At 44.1% G+C, this 8,891-nt stretch overlaps 1 pseudogene; it reads left to right on the plus strand.

Annotated features, from left to right (window-relative positions):
* Window positions 1-6,088: 6,088 nt before the first annotated feature.
* LOC136531094 (G-type lectin S-receptor-like serine/threonine-protein kinase At2g19130) lies at window positions 6,089-7,370 on the plus strand (annotated as a pseudogene).
* The last annotated feature ends 1,521 nt before the right edge of the window (window positions 7,371-8,891 follow it).

Below are 8,891 nucleotides of genomic sequence, written 5' to 3' on the forward strand. Positions count from 1 at the left end.
GGCTAGGTCACTCTGGTGAGTCTCTCACCGAGCTGTTTCACATCTAGCTCCGCCCTAACATCCTAATGCTCATTAGCTCTGTTGTTTTTGCTATAAAACTCTAGATGTGAGTTCATGTCGCCGCCATCGTCCTCACCGCCAACCATGTAGCTCTGCCTCACCTTTGTCTCAACCAGCAGGAGCACCAAAGTCATGGTGAGCTCCTAAAGCTAGCCCAGCTGTCCGTTTAAGCTTTACTATGCCCTAGCTACCGAAGCATCGCTGCACCAGCATGCTCTACCCTGCCGAGCCACCGTGTCCACGGTCGCGTGAGTAGCAAAGCTCCACGCACTCTATAGACCCCTCAAGTGTGTGAACAAGAGAGAGTTGAGTATGCTGGTGGCCTTTGTGTCACCGAAGAGCTCATCGTTGGGCATAGCCGCGCTGTTGGAGCTTCGCTATGCCGCCATGGCTGCCGGTGTGGATGCTGTCGTGTCATAGTTGATCGACCATCACCGTTAGGGAGTTTGTGAGGTCGAGAGGGACGTGTAGGGCTAGTTGGTGTCACCAGAATCACCGACGACAACCTTAGCCACCGTGCTATAGCGCCACTGACCCGCCGGAGTCATCGTCGTGCACCAAATGACCAACCTGTACCACTAGGGTGTGCACGATGATCAGAGGAGTGTGACGGAGTAGGTCTCGTCGTCGACGAGCTCGCCGTCAATGAGAACCCACCGGCAATGACCACATGTCTCGCGATCAATGTGGGGGCACTGTTTAGCTAACTTGGGGGCCCCTCTGTCAGTCTCTGGGTTAGCAGGGGGTTGAGTGCCAAAATGTTTTTCCTTCATTTTATTATTTTTAGAAATGATTAAAATGTGTTGATGTTTGTTTAATTCATATAAAATTGTAAAAGTGTGATAAAATCATGAAAAGTTTTGTGTAGCCTCTTTATGCTGTTCTCTATCTAGAAAAAATATGAAATGGTGAAAATCAATAGTTTTTGCATGCTTTAAAATTACCTCTTTTAATTAATAAATGGACCTTCCTTGATTTTTATAGGCTAAAATAAATATCTTCTAATCATGAAAATATTTGTGTATGCCTTCAACGCTTAGATATTCCTTCACAAAAATTTTGATACCATTTTGATGAATATAAATTATCCACATAATTCCATGCCTTAATTAATTGATTAATAAATACTAAATAATTAGAATAAATCATAAAATGACTTGAGTGAGATTTTGGATTTATTGTAGACCTTGGGACACAAATACCCCTATTGTTCCTTGGCAACTTCGTTACATGATTGTGTACTCATTATTAATCTGGTTCATAATAATAACAAATATTGCTTTGTGAGTAATTAACCTAATTAATTAGTGAAGGAAAGTTGTACTCAAGATAATTAGTTTGTTTAGTCATCTTAGTCCATGCTTAACATCTCATCAACCTAAAGAATGTATCTTTACTTACATTTAGAGATCGAGAGTGGAATCCATTTGTTGACCACTCCCAGAAGTGGAATTCCTTTCAGTAGAACTGGTTTTCTTATCTGTGGTTTTCTAAAGTGCCTGACAACCCTAACACCACAGGCAATCCCCATAGCATAAACCCATTTTCCTTGTGTTCTACAAATGCTATTCACATAAGTCTAATGCTTGTTGCATTTAAGTAAATAGGAGTTGGTTGATTACCAATTGCTACATGTCTGCCTTGTCCTTTCAATACTTATTCTTGTCACCATGTTAGCTATGGTAATTTAATAATGCTTAGCCATGCTTAGTTGATAAGAGTTAAGTAATGGGTTAATGGTTCTACACTCAGGGTTGGTCCTAAGGTTAATGATGATCATGAATTTAATTTGAGATCGGGTGGACTCTTTGTTTGCGTCAAGTTTGAGTCTTGACGTAGTGCCCGCCTGTGTCAATTGAGGATCGTTCATTGTAGGCTTGCTTGTGTCAAAACTTTGTAGTGCTAGCCACATACTTCGGTAAGCCTAATACCTTGGCTATCCTATTATTTGAAAGGCCAACCACGCACTGGGAGTGGAGAGATGGCGAGAGTAACATGTACACATCCTATGAATCCACCAGGAGTGGCATAGGGAGGTGGAGTACTATGCTCTCGGGTAGCACAGGATTCGTTCACATTTTGGAGGATCCGAGTGAAGGTTGATATATGTAGGTTCAGACCTAGGCTTAGACCTGCATATGTTGTGTGGTAAGGAAACCCTAACAGGGCCTAATCGATTCAAATTGTTGCTGCTTCTCGGAGAAGAAGACTTGATCAACTACCCTATATCATAGTTAATAACTGAAACATTAGTTATATGATCATGAGATGAGATGGTTAAAGACGTGATTGCTTAGATCAGGTGCAAATGAGAGACTCATAATGTGATAGAACTGCCCAATTTATATAAGATCAAGTATGGCTGTCCCTATCTAACACGTTGACGTGCACATACTTTCACTTATATAAACCCGGTAGTCCACCGAGTGTCATGAAGGACCTTGGTAAATCAACATCACAACTAAGATCGTATGATTAGGCAAATACATATCACATACACAGAGTTACAGTGGAAATAATATTACAAATAGTTTCATAAATAATAGTACAAGTTTGGGTTTCAAAACCGGTTAAGGAAAAACAACATAGCTTTCAAATGATTACATTAATATAAGTTCCAAATACATTGCTAGCATAAGTGACATCCTCCGACAAAAGCATATAGATGAGAAATAAATATAGAGTCACCAAGCCCACTGGTGGTTAGCCACCATCTTCAGCAGGCCAAAAACTTCACCTGTAACATGGTGGGATAAACCCTGAGTACTCAAATGTACTCAGCTAGACTTATCCGTCATAAACCAAAAATTAAATGACTCGAAGGATGATGCAAGGCTTTATAAGTGGAGCTAGCTTAACAATATTTTCCATAAAAAGCCACTAATTCAGCTATATATTTTATAATTCGATCATCAAGTTAATTATAGCTATTCATCTCTAGATTAGCAACTAACCTATGCCAAACATGTGGTATATCATTTAGTAGCATAACAATAGTAACCATAGCTGGTGTAATAATTCCATGTTCATCATAACCATCATATTCCATAATCTAGTTACTACAATGTTGGGGCTAGCCAAGTTTCTCACTATCCGGGAGAGACAGCGATTCGAATCGATTTCAACCAGCTAGGAATTTATTCGTAACACAAACGCAGGCAGACCAGATCAATGGTCACCATAGGTCACCTTTGGTACAACTCAGGTCCATATTTCATAGGTTTGCCTAGCACCACATAATCAGGGACAACCTACTGCCAGGACGTTTAGGCCCAACCTACCCTTGGGCTCACATCTGGCTTCTCGCACATCCTTACTACCATCCAGAGTGCGCACTCTAATAGAACAGGATCTGGCCTCAGTTGAGCTACACGGCTTTGTGGTCGGAACGAGTTATCCGACCAGCCAAGTGAGAGGCATGCATTCAATCTCGACAAAAATGCCAATAATGATACGGTCCTTAATCGACACAAACAAGATAAAACATGCACACAAGACCTCAATGTGCTGCTGCCTCTCAATCACCAGATCCCGTTCAGACTCAATTTATTCATCATCACATGGTTATTTTCCACGATAGCAAATATAGCCAACCATGCTTTGGTATCCACCTATATCTCGCAGGTGACAGGAAATCACCCGACTTCTACCAGTCTAAGCATTGTTAAGCACATATTTGATCCTAGATCTACATAGGGTTCAAGGTATATTTCTAGACAAGGAAATTATATGCATCAAGTGGTTCCAATCAACTCTTATAACCTAATGCATCAAACATAAAAGGACTCAAGTTGATATTTATAAAACATAGGAGGCTTAGAATGTTTCAGGGCTTACCTAGGATCCAACACTAGGTCAGTGTTTGTTAGATGGCACTCGCTTGGTGAGCATCTTCCATCTTGGTACTTTCTTAGTCCTTCCATCTTCTAGATGGATTCACCAAACTCCATCTTTGGGTTTGGCTCCAACATCACGTCCTTCACATGGTGCATCTAGCATACCTAAATGAGGTGCAACAATGCATACGTATGAATGAATGGAAGTGCAACACGTAAAGCATTCATAACAGTACACCAAACCAATGTAAGCACCTAGAGCTATTTAACTTAATCATCACTCAAGCATAACATAGGATATGGCAAGCACATCAAGCATGGCACCAAAATTACTAGCGTGTAGCCATGGCAAGTATTCATCAATCAATATCAACTTAACATGTTTAACCAACTAGGGCAAGCTAAAGCAATCAACCTACACAAGCAGTTCCTGGACAGCAGCACAATAGTCACTTGATTTAGTCATAAATAGAGATGCTAGGATCCAATAAAGGTAATCCTAGACTTTCTAGAAAGCTAAAGAAATTATCTACAACTTTATTATTTACACCTAGAGCTGATTTAAAGGTTAATAAGGTTGGAAAATACTAACAAGCAGATCTACACAAACTAGGATATAAATCTAATAGTAACTTCATAAATTTATATCTGAAGTTCTAGACATCCAGTAAATATGATTCTTAACTTTATAGAAATATTATTAAGTTATCTATAACTTTCTTATTATCATCTTAAGATAACTATACAGCTAACAAGGTCAAACAAACATCAAGAAGGCATCTCTGTCTAGATTTGGACATAATATACCATTTCACTTTGAACAACAATAACTAGAGTTCTAGACCACCAAAAGCAGTGATCTTAGGCATTTTAGAAAGCTTAGGAAAAGAAATACAACCCTCCTATTATCACAAATACATGATTCCATGTTTAAATATGCCAAATAATACAATAATTTAGATTTATCCAGAGGACATGCAAAACCTGACAGCAAAATTGTAAAATCTATAACTCCTAAACTATCAGTCCTAACATCATGAAATTTTAAAACAAGAAATATAAGGAAATTATCTACAACTTTTGTATTCAACATATCTACAGAAAACATCATTTGCAACACGAAGTTATCATCACAACAAAAAATGCACATGTAGCCATTTCAGAATATAACAATTTGATGTTTCACTTGTTTTGTTAACAAAGAGCATACACACATGATCCATTCAAGAACTTCAACCACCACTAACATACTTAGCAACACTTTATTGAATGCCATTCACTCAAAGCATCATCCAATACAATTACAAGCTTTATCTACAATTATACTTTTATTGATCCTTTCTCCTAATAAACATATATATAATTTTTGTGATATAAGAGAACAACTAGTTTGGGGCTAATACTTTTATGAGTGGTAGTTGTTATCAAAACATGGCTACTGCACAAATTTCACATGCTCAGGTTTTAGAATTTAATTACTATGAAAAAAACAAATTGTTATTGTAAGAAAACATGTAAAAACAAGATAAATCTAAAGATCATCATTTTCTAAAAACATATAGACATATTATGATTTCTCGGGTCCCAATATAACCATGCAAGGGCAAAAGAACCACATTTTACATTTTTGCATATATAAATTATTTAGAGTGAAATACACTAGCGACCCTTTGACTTGTTGGCCTGTGCCAATCTGGTCCACGAACTTGCAAACATGAAAAATAGGCCCCTGAACTTGTCAATTTGTTCACCGTAGGTCCATTTTTCATCCGGCACGGCCTCCAGACGACATGGCAGTGCCAGCGTGGTGGACAAAGCACGTGAGCTGTACATTTCAATGGGCCTATCACGCTTGCCTATCGGCACCGCGTGTGCTCAGCCATGGCACCGCGCTCGCCCACTGGCTCCGTGTGCTTGTTGCCGCATGCGCTTGCCGGAGCCATAGTGCCGCCCGCCGGTGCTGCCACGCTCGCCCACCGGCACCGTGTGCGCTCCTCCACGGCACGGCACTCGCTCGCTGGGCATTGGCTCCACGTGCTCACATGCTTGCTGCCATGTGCGCTTGCCGGAGCCACCATGCTCGCTCGCAGGTGCCGCCACGCTCACCCGTGCGCTCGCTGTCGTGCTCCCTGCCATGCTCGCCCGCAGGTGCCACCACGCTTGCCCACTGGCACCGTGTGTGGGGCATCGACATGGTGGTCTTGGCGTAGGGCAAGTTCGAGCTTGGCCTCTTTAGTCCTGATAGCTCCGGCCAGTTCTACCTTGGCATCTGGTACAAGAACGTGCCTGTGCAGACCATCATCTGGGTCGGCAATCGTGTCAATCCCCTGTCTGGTTCTGGTGTTGCCTCCACCGAGCTTCGGGTGTCCTCCTCCGACGGGAACCTCGAGCTCGTCGGGCTCAGCCCATCCTCTACCACGCTAGGCGTCCTATGGTCGTTGAACCTATCGTCGTCTTCATCGGTGTCGTCCTCACCGGGGTCGAACGTTGCGGTGATGCATGACAACGGCAACCTGGTCCTCCTCGATGGCGGCAACTCCTCCAATGTGCTGTGGCAGAGCTTCGACCACCCGATAGACATGCTAGTGCCTGAGGCATGGCTTGATGAGTTCAAGCTCACCGGTGAGTACCAGACGCTGACGTCGTGGGGCAACGCCGAGGACCCCGCGCCGGGGATGTTCATGGGCACGGTGGACCGCAACGGCAACAGTGAGTTCTTCCACCTCTAGAACGGCTCCCGCGCCTACTGGCGCAGTGGCGTCTGGACAGGGCGCGTGTTTGCCAACCTGCCGAAGGCCGTCAACAACATGCTATTCAACCAGACGTACGTCGAGATGCCGACGTACCGGCGCATCACCAGCGTGGCTCTACGATAACACGACCATCACGCGCATGGTGCTGGACCTCACCGGCCAGATGAAGCAGTTCATCTAGGTCCCCGGCAGCCAGAGCTGGCAGTTCTTCTGGGCCGCGCCCACCGTCCAGTGCGACGTCTACATGCTTTGCGGTGCCTTCGGCATCTGCAACCAGAGGAGTCAGCCACCGTGCCAATGCCCACCCAGGTTCACTCCAGCGGCGGACTAGGACTTGGGCCTCAGCGACTAGAGCGCCGGGTGCCACCGGAGCCTGTCGCTGTAGTGTAGGGGCAACAGGCCAACGGATGCCTTCCTGGAGCTACCGGGCATGAAGCTCCCTGACGATTCGCTCTCCGTGGTGGGTGCCCAAAGCAAAACATGCGAGTTGGCTTGTCTAAACAACTGCTCTTGCCAGGCCTACATGTTCTCTAGCGGTGGCTGCACCGTCTGGCATGATGGATTCCGCAACCTTCAGCAACTGTTTCCAGATGCCAGGGGCGAGCGTGTAGAGCCAGCGCTAAGCGAGCGAGCGCCGTGCCGCAGAGGAGCGCACATGGTGCCGGCTGGCACTACCACGTCGCTCGGAGGCCACATCGGATGGAAAATGGATCTACGGTGAACAAATTGACAAGTTCAGGGGCCTATTTTCCGCGTTTGCAAGTTCATAGACCAGATTGACACAGGCCGACAAGTTAAAGGGCCGCCGGTGTATTTCACTCAATTATTTATAAACCATTTAAAACCATTTATCAAGCATTAATCGAGTTAAATTCATAACTCGGTCATACATCCACCAAAAATTATAAAATTTTAACCAGATCTCACACATTCTATAAGTATACTAGAATAAAAGTTTTAGGTCATTTGGAGTAGTACAATAGTAGATATGATGATAGCAAGCAAAGTAAGCTAGAATTAACCATTAATCATGATTAAATCAAAACATCATAAAAATAGTTATCAAACATGTTTAATATTTTTATTAGCCTTAACATGCCAAAAAAAGACTCCCAAAACTAGAATCACATTTTTAAGACATTCCTACCTCGAGATATGCATCTGACAAACTTAAAAGGATTTCTAAAAGCACTTTATAAGAATAAATAAAAACATCATAAACTTTCTACTAATATATACCATATGATGACTTTACTGTGTAGATATACTCACAAGGATTCCAAAAAGTCCGCATTTGCTATTTTATGATTTTCCAAAGTTTAGCCGATTATATGCATATAAGGAAAAAGAAAAGGAAAAACACTTTTTCACTAGGGTCCCTGTAGATTTCCTTAATTTACCCGTAGAACAACCTTTACTATTCATATGAGTCATGCACTATGCACTTAACCCCCTGAAAGACTTTCTATTCATGCGCAAACTCCATCCTCTTCTTCTTCTCGATGCTAGAACAGGGGAGGCCGACTTTCGGCTGGCTAAGGTGGCGCCGTCGGTGAGCAGTGGTGGGGAAGGGCCAGCCGGGCTTGATCGTGCCTAGGCCCTTGCTTGGCCAGCAGTAGCCAGCAGTAGCTTGGCCACGGCAGCAAGCGGCGATGACTGTGATGGACGAGGGGGCTGACGGACGGAGGTGGTCGTGCTCAACGTCCACACCATGGACTCAAGGCCGATGGCTGGCAGCAGCAAAAGGAGGGGCTCTCTGCGGTAGTGGCTGGAGGTCGCGAGGAGGCATGGAGGCAAGGGAGACACAGCGGTTGGAGTTCCACCTCGGCATCAATTATGGCCATGCTCTAGCGCACGCGCATGGTACCAAGGGCGAGAGAGAGCACAGAGGGAGTGGAGAGAGTGAGGGAGAGACTAAGAGGGGGGCTCGGATGGGTCCAAATCGAGGCAAGGAGGGGGCAGAGGCACGTGGCGTGCGAGGAAGACACACGGCGCTGAGCATGGCAGCCACAAGGCATTGCATCGAGCATGTGGCATGCGGTGAAGTGGGCAAGGTGGGAGCCAAATTGGGCCAGCTATGGGCTGATTTGGACCTTGGGCCCAAAAGCAAAGTTGAAGCCCACCTGATGATCTACAAAAATCATAAGGATGCCTAGCCATTAGAGCTCTCCATTAGTGGCTAATTAAGCTCCAATTTGATAGTGTCAATGACTTAATGAGGGTTAAGCCTTGCTCTGCTTGA

This window comes from Miscanthus floridulus, unplaced genomic scaffold, assembly GCF_019320115.1.
Source record: "Miscanthus floridulus cultivar M001 unplaced genomic scaffold, ASM1932011v1 fs_276_3_4, whole genome shotgun sequence".
Taxonomy (NCBI): Eukaryota; Viridiplantae; Streptophyta; class Magnoliopsida; order Poales; family Poaceae; genus Miscanthus; species Miscanthus floridulus.